The sequence below is a fragment of the Ahaetulla prasina genome, chromosome 1, assembly GCF_028640845.1.
Source record: "Ahaetulla prasina isolate Xishuangbanna chromosome 1, ASM2864084v1, whole genome shotgun sequence".
Classification (NCBI taxonomy): domain Eukaryota; kingdom Metazoa; phylum Chordata; class Lepidosauria; order Squamata; family Colubridae; genus Ahaetulla; species Ahaetulla prasina.
The window spans coordinates 224,295,930-224,311,736 of record NC_080539.1 but is presented as its reverse complement, the minus strand read 5'-3'; the positions used below and the strand labels follow the sequence as shown (position 1 = coordinate 224,311,736).

Here is a 15,807-nt window from a genome sequence, read left to right as displayed (position 1 = left end):
CTGGCCATAAAATGTGCTGTCACAACAGTTATAACAAAGAAGCCAAATATGGCAGCCACACATAGCTTGGCACGTAGAGTGGTGAAAGGTCAGGGAATTCCAGAATCACTGTCAAATTTAGGCAGAAATCAAAGCCAGCTTTGCAACCAGGCAACCATTGTTCTTCCCAGTTAAAATAACTGGGAGATGCAAAGATTAGGACTGAGAGAACAATAACGTTTATCAGTTGCTTCAAGATGTGGTTCTGCCAGGCTGCCACCAGCCTTTTTTTAAAATGGATTTTTATCCTACCTTTGTTTTTATATACAGTTCAAGGTGCCAAACAACCAATGTTCTTTTCTTTTCCTATTTTCCTCACAACAACAATCCTGTGTTATGGATTGGGCTGAGGGAGAGAGAGGGTGTTTGGCCCAAAGTCACACACCAGTTTTTCATGCCTAAAGTGGGACTATAACTCACAGTCTTCTGGTTTCTAGCCCAGCACCTTAACCACTACAAGTAGTGTTTTATGAGCTGTGTTAGCTAGGTAATCTAATCTAGTGTCTAATTAAGTTCATGGGAAAAGGAATGAGCCAAAAGAGAACATTTTAATACTACTGTGTAATTCTCAAAAACTATTTTCGCTTTGTTCAGGAAGAGGCTTTGTTAAGAAATTCCTTTCTCTTTGAACAAATTGTTACTCTATCTGACTGAAATTTGGCACGGATAATCCTGTGCACGGGGCTCCTGTCTTGGTTAATTTCATCACAATTTATACTAGTGCAATTAAAACACAAACTCTGCATTAATTTCCTCAAGATTCCTTCAGCTGTTGCCTAAGAACAACATTATAATTCTGTTTGGGGAAAAAATGTTACTGCTTTTTGTGTTTTCCCTCTTTGGAACTGATGGACATCAAGTTAAATCAGGCCACGAAACAGCTCAAGATATATTGAGTTGTTTCAAGAACTGGCAAATCTTACAGCACAGATAGACAACCTTTTTAAGCTTGGAAAAAGCAATTAGTTTTTGTGCCTTCTCTGGAAGCTGTGGGAGATGGGGCTAGTGATGATCCCAGAATGGTAATCAATTTCCTTCACCATAAACTATTCCATTCAGTTCTGTGATGTCATATATTTTGTTCCTACTTCTGCTGTTTTGCAACTTTATAATGCTGGCCAGAACATGGGCAGTTGCTAACTGATATAATAAATAAAAGTGACAAAACAGAGCAGGAGATACTTTATATGACACCATTGCATGATGTGAATCCATGATGGGAGTTTTTGGGCGTGTCTTTGTGTGCCCCTGTGTCAATCTGTATAATAATGAATAGGAAACTACCAATTACTGGTAAATAGGAGTTGTACCTTGAAGCATTAACAATAGATAAAAAGTGATAAACAAGAAATGATTGCTAAATATACTTTGGACAATTTTCTAAAAAGCTAAGTTTGAGATATGTAGGAAGAATATAATGCATTAGCTTCATCACTGCAAAGTGATAAAGTCCAGAACCAGATATATTGACTAGCCCAGAGGTCAGCAACCCTTGGCTCTGGATCCACATGTGGCTCTTTCGTCCCTCTGCTCCCTGTTGCTGGTCAGCTCCACAATTGATAGGGCTTTCGGTTAGGTAGAGGAAAAAAGGACGCCGTGCTAAGAGGAGACTATAGTGGGGGAACCAGATTAATGCTTGCAGCCCACAGGACAGCAAATTTGGAGAAGACTATCTTTTCTGATCATTATCAGCATGCTATAAAATATGTAAACTGTGACACCTAAGTAATATTAAAGTTTGTTTCAAACTGCACAAAAAGCTCTACTTCCTATGAATTTTTTAAAAAAAGAAAGAATAGACTCAAAGAAAATTCCAATATGAAAGAAGCTGATCTCTCCTAGTGATGATACAGTCCTCTGGGACAATTGTTTACTAGAATACAGATGATGAAAGTGCTGCTAGAATGTTTTCTAATAGGATTCACAGATTAATACATTCCCATCTTTTCTTTCCGTGGTTATATTATCACTACTAATTCCTCCCTTTGCTGCTGAATTCAGTTATTTTATTGTGCAGCTTGTCAGGGTATAACAGTTCAAAAGACAATCTTTTGACCGAAAGACTGTTATTGCTTCTACCTTATCAGGTCCTCTCTCTTCTGAGGAAATTGATGAACTTGTCATTTGTTTAATGATGGTTAGCAGGTTTTTTTTTTTATCTAATGACTCTTAGGTAAGTAAGTAGACAACATCTTTCTTTGCCACTTTCGGGACATGTGCTAAAGCACTACAACTCCAAAGATTATGACAGTGATGGCTAACCTTTTTGCCATCGTGTGCCAAAAGCGGGGGGAGCATGGGGGGGGGTCACGCATGCATGTGCCCACACCCGTAATTCAATGCTCCCGTCCCCCGCGCTCCCCCCACTTTTGGCACGCGATGGCAAAAAGTTTACTGATGGCCCTGGTAGGCCCATTTTTCGCCCTCTCCAGGCTCCAGAGGCTTTCTTGGAGCCTGGGGAGGGCGAAAACAGCCTTCTCCCCACGAGACCCTCTGGACGCCGGAAATGGCCCATTTCCCAACTTCTGGTGGGCCTGGAAGGCCCAAAAATCAGCTGGCTGGCGCGCGCATGTGCGCTGGAGCTGAGCTAAAGCAACACTTGCGTACCCACAGATATGGCTTTGCGTGCCACCTGCGGCACAGGTACCATAGGTTTGCCATCACAGGATTATGATATAAAAATGCAGGCATATAAGCTGAATCCTGGAGAGCTTGTAACTGCACCCTCTGGTGAAAGGAAGGGGACAAGGAATATGACCTTGACTCCATAATAATACTAATAAATCTCCACTTCCTTAGATTTTACATTTTACTTGTTTAGATTTCATATGTTATCATGCTGTCTAGAATTATGGAAGAAGTGAGAGAAACTTCTGGCTATATTTGAAGGAAGGAAGAAAGGAAGGAAGGAAGGAGGGAGGGAGGGAAAGAAGGAAGCTTTGAATATCTAGTATGCATTCCAAAGTTAAAATACTTCGAATGGATAAAGTTATACATGGATAATTTATCCAGATGTTTTGTTTACCTTCAGGCAAGTCTATCAATTTCTCAGGCTTTCATTGCTATGCTATGAGTTTTTCTTTTTTCCAGATGTGCTCTCACACACACCCATTCAGAACTCCCACAGTTTACCAGTTTTATCACTCAGACTCTTGGTGAAGCATTCATTTCATTGTTTGCAAGGGTATATTTTGTGCTCAGAATACCAAGTATGTAGGCAATGGCTGAAAAATGTACAGCTCTATTCATTTCCATTGAAAAGTTATATCCCACTGAGTTTGATTATGATTCCCAGGTAACGGAGTCTAAACGTTCAATATCGTTCATTGATTTAAACTTTTTTTCATGTGAACTTTAAACTGCTAAGTTCAGAACCAGGAAAACCTAGGAAAAGAATTGGTTCAACAAAATTCCTCCAAGTGAGAGCTGGTGCCAAGCAAAGTAGTGTTTGTGCACACAGAATTAAATGCTTGCCCTTGGATATACTAAAGATTTAATTGAAACAAAGCAATTCAAGTAGAGTTTCATTGTTAAAACTTCCTAATAGCGTTAAGCATAAAAAGAGAATAGACCAATTGTCTGTCCAGAGGCACTGGAGAGGGGGGCATGGGGCAAAACAGGAATCAGAACATTGCAATGCACAGTGCACTTTTTGGTCTTGTGTACTATGTGAGAAGAAGTGCTTGAATTGTGATGTTACAATATATAAAGTACAGGTAATGCTTGACTTACAACCATTCACTTAGTGACCGTTGGAAGTTACAAAGGAACTGGAAACAGTGACTTATGATTATTTTTCACACTTAAAACCTTTGCAGCATCCCCACGATCACATGATCATGGATCCTTGGCAAATTTGGACGCTTGGCAACTGAGTCATATTTATGAGGGTTGCAGTGTCCCAAGGTCATATGATCATCTTTTGCGACTTTCTGACAAGCAAAGTCAATGGGGAAGCTCCACTGACATTTCTCTGGTGATGCCCTTGCTTGAAGAATTAATATTTGCAATATCCAGGGATATTGTGTTTGAAAACTTAACAATACAAATTTTCTTACACAGATACAAGAAAACCTTTACGGAATTGTTATGACTCTAGTTGTAAAGAAGTAATAATTGTGTGCCAGGCTTTCTATCTTTAATTTCCTGTCGGCATCTGGCAATACATTGTGCCAGTGATTTTTGATGATTTGCAGCCATATTTTGGCACTATAATCCGGAGGACTATGGGAGTTACAAAAGAATTAAGAAGTTGCAAGGTATCTAACCCTGAAATCTGTGAACCAGAAAAGGAAGAGAGTTTTAAAAAAATAAAACTTAAGTGTACCAGGTTTTTGAAGAAGAAATAATAATGGTGGTAATAAATAACTAAACTAAGGCATGAAAAGAATCCAATCCAGGGAAAAGTGAATGCTATTTTGAAATTTTAAATAAAGACAATGAGCAAAAAATGAAGAAGCAATAGGAAAAAGATAACATAAAAAGGCAATAAAAGAAACTTCAGCAAAACATAAGAGGGTCATACCACTCCACACAGATATTTAAGCCAAAAAGATTAATCAATGAGTGAACCTAAAGGTTAAATGTTCAAAGACATGCAGTTGAAGAACCACTATCAGTTAAGACAATATTGTCAGTGCATAAAAAATTATGAGCTGGGATAGCCATAACAACAAGTTAGCCAATGTTTGATGACTAAAAAACAGGATCTATTGAGAGCCATGGGAGATGGCTCAGAGCCTGGGCATGGCTTAGCTTAACTGGTCTGTATATAAGAGTAGTTTCTGTGCTTCTGTGCTTCTGCTTCTTGTCCTTGTCCTTGCTACCACATTGCAAGAGATGCATGGGCATTGTATACATGCAACATGCTTTATATTATTATGTATAAACAAGTTTCTTCTATAAATGGATCCTGCTGAATTATTTACTTGTGTGCTGGTTGGATCGCTGCAATTCTAACAAGTATAAATGTTCATTAACAGAAATAAAAGTAAATTAGAACGATGGGGGAGAGGGAGCTAAAACCAGAATCATGAAATCCAAGATCACAAAAAGAAGACAGAGCAAAGAGAGAGAGAAAGGGCAAAATGAGAACAAATTGACAATATTCCTGTGCAAATACAGAAGGAGTTTTAAAAGATGGGCACCCATGGATCCACAGAAGAGGAGACAAGCTGCTCCCCATTTCATCCCATTTCTACAACCTTTACTAACCTTCCCAGGAAAAACAAGACAGGAAACATAACTAGATGAGCTAATTCTACTTTATCTTCGTAAGACTACATTAACAGAATCTTGCAAGTCTGAAGGTACAGATTTCCTGCCCCCACTTTTCACCATCTGACCAGTAAGGGCATGCCCATCCTAAGTTTTTTTCCCTCTGACCATTAAGCCTCTTACCTTATCTGATAGTTTCCTAGGCAGAATTTTGTTTCCTAGGCAGAAGGTCTTTCTCAATTATCATTACAGTACAGCCTTATTCCCAGTGAGGTTAATTTCCTTCCTCCACCACCACCCCTTTGTAGGAGTAAAGATGGGATGAGCCTTGCTTGAGACCCACCAGCCTGGCCCTCTTCAGCTGTAGCAGCTTGGAGCTGCCATAACTGATTTCCTACCTCTTGGACTGCAGAGTTAAAGGCTTGCTATGCCACTTCCTAACCTCTTGCCCTGGCTGATATCAGTAGGTAGGGAATTTGTAAATGGTAGATAATCTGCCTACTGAAGTCTGACATGAGAAAGTTATGAAAAATGAAGCACTAAGGGCAGATGCTGGATTGCCTTGTGTAGACTGGTACCATGAAGCAAAAAAGAAAACAGCATGATTTAACTTCAATTGAGTTTATATTTGTTTGGAAATACTTTCTTTCGTTTTTCTATCTTCCCGAGCAGTTGGGGTTGAATGTAGCTGTTGTTGGCCAAGGTTGATAGATGAATGGAAAGATGCTGAAACAATTATTTGAATTCCTTCTCTTGAACTTAGTGTAGATTTTCAATATATTTCAGTGCTGGGATATAGAAGGAAACTACCACCCCACCCCCAATATTGTGCGCCTTGCAACAAAACCGTAGTATTGGAACTGAATAATGTGGGTAATGTATCTCTGAAGCCTTGTTCCCAATGAGATAGTAACATGTTTTTCTATAGGCATCTCACTTCCAATAGCAGATAATGTTCAATCGCAAAACTTGGTCATTATACACTTTCTGATGGCAACACAGGGGGCTTAAACCCCACTCCAACACCTGGGTAAGAAATTAAAACTAGTCCTGAAGTTTCCAGTGGTTTCCTGACTCATAATTCGTCACCATCTGGCAATTCTGGTATTGGAAGGACAATCATTGTCTAGATCAGGGGTCTGCAAACCTGCAAAGCTGGCTGAGGAACTCTGGGAGTTGAAGTCCACAAGTCTTAAAAGAGCCAAGTTTGCAGACCCCTGGTCTAGATCAGTGACACTAAGAACTGAAAGATCAACATTGACTGGAGAAAAGAATGAGAGGAGATATGACGCTTATCCTGGAAGATTTTTCATCCAAAGAAAACGGAGACGTGGGCAACTGGGCTATGAAAAAAAATATGGCCCAAATCTGACTGTAAAATGCATTTAAGTAATCACATAGAAGAGGTATGAGTCATGGTGGGGCAATGGTTAGAGTGCAATACTGCAGGCTACTTCTGCTGCCTGCCAGCTGCCAGCAGTTTGGCAGATCGAATCTCACTAGGCTCAAGGCTGACTCAGCCTTTCATCCTTCTGAGGTGGGTAAAATGAGGAGGCAGATTGTTGGGGGCAATATGCTGACTCTTTAAACCGCTTAGAGAGGGCTGTAAAGCGGTATATAAGTCTAAGTGCTATTGCTATTGCTGTTTACAATTCAAAGTAAAAGAAGTTCAAGGTGAGAACTACTTTCAGCCCTAAGTCCAGTCCGGTACCTCAAACCAAGTGACTGTATAAGCAGATATCAAAAATGGTCCACAGTCAAGGTAGGAAGGTTCAGAATGAAAAGATGAACCCTGGACCACAGAGCCAAGGGCATGGAACATAACTGTCTACTGTAAGAATAAGGATAATGTAGAAACTATGGAATTCCTACGAAGACAGTGAAGGTGTCACAAATCCACCATTTCAGGCAGACACAGCACATTTGTCCTTGCAGATCTTCTTTGTTCAAACAGAGGACTTTCTGCAGTACTGTCTCAGCCAACACGCTTGCCTTTTTGAAGATGTAAGTCTTCAGACTTTCCCTGAATTTGATTCTGCGTGTCGTCTTCTTTAAATGAGAAATCCTCTAGGAGAGGCATGACAGAAGCTTCCTGGACTGTAATAAAGTTTCTAAATATAGAATCTTCCCTTGGTGCAGCTCCTAAACTATAACAGGTGGGGGGGGGAAATCACTTCCTGTTGTTGGTTCAGGGAAACAAGCTGATATATCTTTAGACAGCTCTTTTTCCCAGAGAGAACTTTAGAAATGTTCTTGCCTAGGGGACACGTCTCTATCTGCCACTAAAAAAGATGTTGAGACTCTAGAAAGAGTGCAGAGAAGAGCAACAAAGATGATTAGGGGACTGGAGGCTAAAACATATGAAGAACGGTTGCAGGAACTCGGTATGCCTAGTTTAATGAAAAGAAGGACTAGGGGAGACATGATAGCAGTGTTCCAATATCTCAGGGGTTGCCACAAAGAAGAGGGAGTCAAACTATTCTCCAAAGCACCTGAGGGTAGAACAAGAAGCAATGGGTGGAAACTAATCAAGGAGAGAAGCAACCTAGAACTAAGAAGAAATTTTCTGACAATTAGAACAGTTAATCAGTGGAACAACTTGCCTGCAGAAGTTGTAAATGTCCCAACACTGGAAATTTTTATGAAAATGTTGGATAGCCATTTGTCTGAAATGGTGTAGGGTTTCCTGCCTCGGCAGGGGGTTGGACTAGAAGACCTCCAAGGTCCCTTCCAACTCTGTTATTATGTTATGTTATGTTATGTTATGTTATGTTATGTTATGTTATGTTATGTTATGTTATGTTATGTTATGTTATGTTATGTTATGTTATGTTATGTTATGTTATGTTATGTTATGTTATGTTATGTTATGTTATGTTATGTTATGTTATGTTATGTTATGTTATGTTATGTTATGTTATGTTATGTTATGTTATGTTATGTTATGTTATGTTATGTTATGTTATGTTATGTTAAAACTGGGAATCATGTCCTTAAACTGAGGATGGATAATGTTTCATCTAACCATCATAGAGCTTACTGCCTCAGTATGGATTTCCCATATCTCAGAATTGGAAAGATGTTCTTTAGTGGTATCTATTTCATACATGTTTAAAAAGAAGATTATTCTGAGTTGATTATTCACATCTGTCTGGAACCCGCACTGCATATAGGACATAAATACAATTGAGAGAGTCCAGAGATATTTCACAAGAAGAGTCCTCCACTCCTCTGCTCACAATAAAATACCTTATGCCACCAGACTCCAAATGTTGGGTTTAGACAACTTAGAACTACGCTGACTTCAGTCTGACCTAAGCATAGTACATAAAATTATCTATCACAATGTCCTACCTGTCAATGACTACTTCAGCTTCAACCACAACAATACCCGAGCAAATAATAAATACAAACTCAAGATAAACCACTCCAAACTCGATTGCAGAAAATATGACTTCATGCCTGGAATGCATTACCTGACTTTGTAGTTTCTTCCCCAAGCCCCCAAAACTTTAAGCTTAAACTGTCTACTGTTGATCTCACCCCATTCCTAAGAGATCTGTAAGGGGTGTGCATAAGTGCACCAGCGTGCCTACCGTCCCTGTCCTAATATTCCTTTTTACTTACCCTTTTCATGTATCCAAATTATGTTTATACTTTTACCTGTTATCTTATATATGATTGACAAATAAATAAATAAATAAATAAATAAATAAATAAATAAATAAATAAATGAGTTCCCTCTGGGAGATGAATTGGCCTTTATATCTAATATCAATCTCTCTCTTTGAATGCATTGGAGAAACACTGCTCTAACTTCCGCTGCCCCTGCTCCAATGTAACCCTGATTGTCCACTAATCACAGGGGCATCCCTTAAACTTAAAGAGATATGGAAGACCCTAGTGTAAGACAATTGGGAGTACAGTTGTTATAGTAGTGTAGTAAGTTAGCACCCACCCCTCTCCTAGAAGAATGAAATATTCTAGGAAATACTAAAAAGACAGAATATTATATTTCCCTGGATGAGAAATGGAGAAATGTGTTTTCTGAGGCAGGAAGCAGACTCACTCTTAATAGCCCCCACCCTCCTCAATAGGCCACAGCAGGTGTCAGCACTTAAGAGATAAAGAGATAGCTAGATCTATTCATAAGCAAATGCCCTCATCCAAGATCCAACAAAGGTAGGATTAACCCTCTACCCATCTAGCAACAGAACTCACCACATGACACCTGGGGAGATTGCATCACCCAGCAAGGCTCAACCAAGCCGGGGACTCGAAAGACAACCTACAAAGTTACCCCTGCATGGCCTCATGGGAGTCTGACAACCAATCAGAGTACAAGCTCAAATTCAAAACAGAGGGTATAAATCTCTCTTTCTCTCTCAATCATGTGCTTTTTTGCTCAGGACCTCAAACCATGTGGTCCTGCTTCATCATTAAACCAACTTTCCAAGCAGTTTCCATGTTTCCAGTGTCTTTCTTCCCACTTGGAACTGAACCCAGATGGACATTTCTTCCAACAGTAGTTATGGGCACCTCCTATTTCCATTGTAACAACAGTAGATAAGAGGCGGGTACTTAGCCTTCCTGGTTTTCTTTGACTAAACCTCCTCTGACTGGGCACTACCCTGGTTCCATCTATTGGCTGGGTTGTTGCCTTAATTGTTAGCCTGCTGCTGTCATCTCTTGCAGGATACACTTCCCAAAAGGGATTGTAGGGGTCCCAAACTAGCCTGCTGGGGAAGGGAAACCCCCCAAAGAACTATAGTGAAACTAATGCTCTAAACTCCAAGTTCAGAAGAAATTTGGAAGAGAAATTATAATAATGGATATTCACAAAAATGGACAAACCCATGTACTCTCTATGTAGTCAGAAAAGAACTGGAATATAACAGGAGTAACCATGCTGCTTTGAACACTCATTTCCACTTCTAATTTAAAATAAAAATGGGGAAAAGAAACTGTTCTATTACTGAAAGATTGCCAAATTCTGCTCAACAAACCACCAAGAAACGCACTGCAGAGGTGCCACAAATGTGAATTACAATAGGTCACAAAATGCAACCACTGTAATTACCCCCAAGGAAGTTATTATTGGGCTTAAGAACACCCTTCTGCCCCAGGAAAATTACAGAAACATTTATCTGCTCCTTAGCTACAGTATGTCCTGGCAGAATCCAAGACAGACCTTCAATTTAAAGATAAATCACTTGAGGAGAAACAGATTGTTTTTTGCAGGTAAGTACAATAGTATTTTCTTTATATAAGGTTTAGAAAGAGCTGGTGAATAATATGCAATGAAATTGCCCTGATTGAAATCTAACACACTGCTGTGGAAATATAAAAACCCCTAGTACATCAATGTAACAGGCAATTACACAAACAAGAGACTCATTTTTCTGTCTTAATATTGCTCTTTAAAAAGCTTTCAAACAAGCTCATCTCAGCCTTGAACTCTTGAAAGATAGATCACAGATTCTAATTAACTGGCAAATTCCAGAAAACCTACTCAAACATATCATTGTAATAATTTTAATTCACAGTAGTAGCCCTGGATGTTACCGCATCTTTCATGCATATCAAGTAAGTTTAGGATTGGTAATACAATCTTTATTTTACAAGGAAAAAATAACACCTCAACAATTGTAATAATCAAACTAGGGAAAATCAAAATTGAATGTAGTAATAATTCTGACCAACCCACCCCATCTTGTTCCAGCCTTGTATTAGAGCTTTTTGAATCTGTTTGAAAGACAGAAAAACCATACCACAAATTGTTGCATTTGATAAAAGAGTAAATAAATAATTAAACAAATGTTGAATTTGAGATGTGAATTTCGCAAACTAAGCACTTCCATTAATTAATATAATATAATATAACAACAGAGTTGGAAGGGACCTTGGAGGCCTTCTAGTCCAACCCCCTGCCCAGGCAGGAAACCCTACACCATTTCAGACAAATGGCTATCCAACATTTTCATAAAAATTTCCAGTGTTGGAGCATTCACAACTTCTGCAGGCAAGTCGTTCCACTTATTAATTGTTCTAACTGTCAGGAAATTTCTTCTTAGTTCTAAGTTGCTTCTTTCCTTGATTAGTTTCCACCCATTGCTTCTTTTTCTACCCTCAGATGCTTTGGAGAATAGTTTGACTCCCTCTTCTTTGTGGCAACCCCTGAGATATTGAACACTGCTATCATGTCTCCCCTAGTCCTTCTTTTTATTAAACTAGACATACCCAACCGTTCCTGCAACTGTTCTTCATATGTTTTAGCCTCCAGTCCCCTAATCATCTTTGTTGCTCTTCTCTGCACTCTTTCTAGAGTCTCAACATCTAGAAAGAGTGCAGAGAAGAGCAACAAAAATTACACTCAGTGAAATGGTGTAATAAAACTAGCTGAAATGGAAATATTTTTTTTCATTTTATTTATTTAGATGCCGCCCTTCTCGCTGTCAAGTGACTTTATTTTATTTTAGCCAATTAATAATAATAATAATAATAATAATAATAATAATAATAATAATAATAATAATAATAATAATAATAATAATAATTTAATTTTTATACCGCCCTTCTCCTGAAGGACTCAGGGCGGTGAACAGGCAGATAAAAATAATACAATACATTACAATAAAAACACTATTTAAAAAACTTATTCAATATAGCCTAAATTTAAAATACAATACAAAATGAAAAATAAACCCCAATAAAATCCATGTTTAAAAAACCCTATTTAAGCCAGTCCTGCTCAGAAGAATAGATATGTCTTAAGCTCACGGCGAAAGGTCTGGAGGTCCGGAAGTTGTCGAAGTCCTGAGGGAAGCTCATTCCAGAGGGTAGGTGCCCCCACAGAGAAGGCTCTCCCCCTGGGGGTCGCCAGCCTACACTGTTTGGCTGTTGAATTTTGTCTAGACAGATTTGCAGTCGGTCTGCAGCAGATGGACATGCCTTCTTTTGTTCCCAGTTTTTTAACAGTAAAAGCATAGAAAGAGAATTGGCTTTATAGTTTACCAGTCACCCAATAGATTAGGCTGCTGGTGTGACTAGCTGGGAGAAAGAGTGGAGAAAGAGACTATCAGCTAGCTCTCTTTGGATCCAGAAATCACAATGTTTTCAAACTGGATTGGATTGGCCTACAGCAGAGGTGTCAAACTCAAGGCCCGGGGCCCAAATCTGGCCTGCGGGATGCTTATATCTGGCCCACGTGGCTGCCCTGGAAACAGTGAATGACCAGCCCATGGTGCCTCTGCCAGAAAAAACAGAGCTTGGAGGGCCGAGCTCCATTTTCGCTGGCAGAGGGTTTGTCGCAGTCAAAAACAGAGTTCAGGACCTCATTTTTAATGGCAGAATGCTCGGGCCACCCCAGGCGTCCCGACATGAGTGATTTCGACCAGGCCATGCCCACCCTGGCTCCCCAAGATCAAACCTCAATGAAATAGAGTTTGATACCCCTGGCCTACAGCCTGCCTGTGTCTGTCATAGCTTCCATGGGTCTCAAACGTGTGGTAGTTGTTGGGCCTTGATATGGCACTTTCCGAACTCATTTACTACCTAAACAGGGAATCTGTCCCCAGGCAATTTGAGAGCTTTATTGCCATACCCTTGGTTGAATTATTCGATAACCTTTCAAAGGCCACATAATCTTGAACATCAGACTATGAAATATGAACCTTTTGACTATGGAGTGGGCTTTTGTTGTTGTTGTAACAAACCCTTGCGGATTGCTCTAAAGCTTGAGGTTAGAGGACATTTTTCAGGGAACTGACCTTGTTGATAATCCCAGTACTGTTTTAAAGCAACTTGTAAATAATACATGTGAAAATGTAAATAATACATGAAAAGTGCTTAATAGAACGTAGAATTGTTCCAAAATTCCCAAATGGATTTGAATAACAATTGAATGAGACAGAACTGAATCATTGGCTGACACAGGTGCTTAATGCCCAGCAATGCCAATTAGAATTGGGCACATCTTTTTTTTTAAATCATATCCAAACACCACTTAATTTTTTTTAATGAAAACAGCCTTATTTCATTAAATCAGTCTTGACAATCAAACCGATCAGGTACTCCTTGACTTACAACCATTCATTTAATGACCATTTGAAGTTACAACAGCACTGAAAAAAGGTTGTCTCTTTTATGACTGTTGCATGATCAAAATTTGGGGGCTTGGTAACCAGCATGTATTTACAATGATTCCAATATCCTGGGCTCATATGATTGCCACTATGACATTCCCAGCTGACTATCCAATAAGCAAAGTCAAAGGAGAAAGCTGGATTCGCTTAATGACTATATGATTCACTTAACTGAGTTCACTTAAGTGAGTTGCTTAATAACCATAGCAAAAAAAAAAAAAAAAAGGTTGTAAAATCACGCACAACTTACTTAACAACTATCTTGCTTAGCAATAGAAATTCCGATCCCAGTTGTAGGTCATAAATCGAGGACTAACTGTAATGGGGATTAAGTTGCTGGCAAATTATCATCACTCCCCAGCAGCCTATGGAATTCATGGCATTAAGCCTCAAATTATAGCTAAGTAGTGAGAACTCTTGAAAGAACTCATTCATAGAAGCATCATGTCTCAGGTTGTCATATTCTCTGGCAAAGGGCAGTAATATCAAATTTAAATCAAGTTGATTTTGATTCCACTGGTAGACTGGGCCATCTTCCATATTTATACTAGGAATCTCCTACGGACTAAATTAAACCAAAATGGGATTATTAATAAATACATTGCTGGATTCATCCCTACTGACCCTGCAGGAGAAAACCCACTACTATCAAGAACAATATGCATTTAGCCACTTGTGCCATACGTTTGGTGCGTTTATAATAGTACTTACTTTTCAGGCAGGTATGCAGGAGGCTGCCAGGCGATATTAGCTCCATCCATCATCAAACGGTGATTGCTAGGCATATTGTTTATCCTTAGTGCAGAAAGAAGCCAATTCCTAACCTTTTGGGGGGGATGTTACTCTGCAGTGGGTGAAAGAGACTTTCTGCTGAACATTTTAGTTCTTTGGCTTAGCAGGACTGCATGTAATGAAGCATATTAAATTAAAGATTAATAAAATAAAAAAATAAGGCTACATAAAGAAGAAAGAGGAGGGAACGAGAGACTGGCTGGTTGTTTTGCAAAGGCTCATGCGAGAAAAGGTTAAAATTAGATTGACGAGCAAATGTGTTCGCTGACTGCTGGCTGACAAATGGCAAAGGCTCTGCCAATGTATTACTTATGCAGGAGATGAAGTGGAAGTGAGCAGGCAGCTAATATCTCTGCAACAGTCATATTATATAAGCTATAAGCTATAAGTCATATTATATAAGCTATAAGCTATCGTATATATATATATATAAATATATATATATATATATATATATATATATATATATATACATATATATATATATATATATGATAGCTTGGGTGAGCCCACAACAGATGCCTGCTGGAGAGGTAAACGGTAAGTGGGTGCCGAGACATGGGTAGAGATATTACTCACATTTTTGTGGAGACGCCAAGGAAAGCTTGGTCATCTGGCTGATGGGAACATTCCCGGGGGATGACTCTTCCATTGCCTGAAGATAAACCTGTTCCACTGAACTTTTATGACTAATGCTCCATTTTAAAGAATTTAGATGTAAAGAGCCCAGTAAGGGTGTGTTGTGTCTGCGGGCCCCGAGCCGGGCTTCCTGGCAGAGAGTGACTCGGAGAGTGAGGGGGAAGAGTCGACAGGGCTTCCCTCTGCAGAAACTTCCTCTCTGGCTCCGCTCCAGATTCCAGAGGCAAGCCAGGTGGAGGAGGAGGAGCTGACGTGGCCTCTTTCCCCTGACCCCTCCTTCCCCCTGGCAACGCCCCAAGAGCCAGCTGAGGAGGATCAATCATGGCTAGATGCAAGGCAGCGACGCCGAGTGAAGCGTGTGCAGCAAAAGAAAGGAAGGGGCCGGCCCGGGGAGTGCTGAGTCACGGAGCCACACCCCACAGGGTATAAAAGTGGGTGGAGCTGCCTTTGGGCTCCGTGACGGACAAAACCTGACTTTTGGAAACTTCGGCTGCTTTATTGCGAGACTCAGGAATTGGCTTTTCAGACTTCTGTTTACTTCTGAACTCTGGGTTGCTCCAGCAACAGACCGCAGTAGCATTGAAGAGATAAGGAGGACTTGGCAGGCAATTGCAGGTTCGTTGCCAGGGCTGATATCTGTAGCAAGAATAAATTGCTGGCAAATACAGTCAACTGTAGTCAACGCCAGTCAGTCGACTGGCGACACCCAGGGGAAGGGCCTTCTCTGTGGGGGCTCCCACCCTCTGGAATGAACTTCCCCCAGGACTCCGCCAGCTTCCTGACCTTCGAACCTTCCGCCGCGAGCTTAAAACACATCTATTTATCTGTGCAGGACTGGACTAGAATTTTAGTTTTAAATTTAATTTTAATGGGGTTTTTATCATTTTAATTGTAATTTTAAATTTTGGCCTATTTAAATAAGTTTTTTAATTTAGTGTTTTATCTTGTATTATATTTGTATTTTTATCAGGCTGTA

At 39.8% G+C, this 15,807-nt stretch overlaps 1 protein-coding gene across 1 annotated transcript in view; it reads right to left on the bottom strand.

The window, feature by feature from the left end:
• Positions 1-15,807, bottom strand: part of PLA2R1 (phospholipase A2 receptor 1) — a 193,045-nt gene extending 177,238 nt beyond the window's left edge. The window contains exon 1 of the mRNA XM_058191864.1: positions 14,772-15,807. The gene's annotated coding sequence lies outside the window, so the exon portion shown is untranslated. The remainder of the gene's footprint in view (positions 1-14,771) is intronic.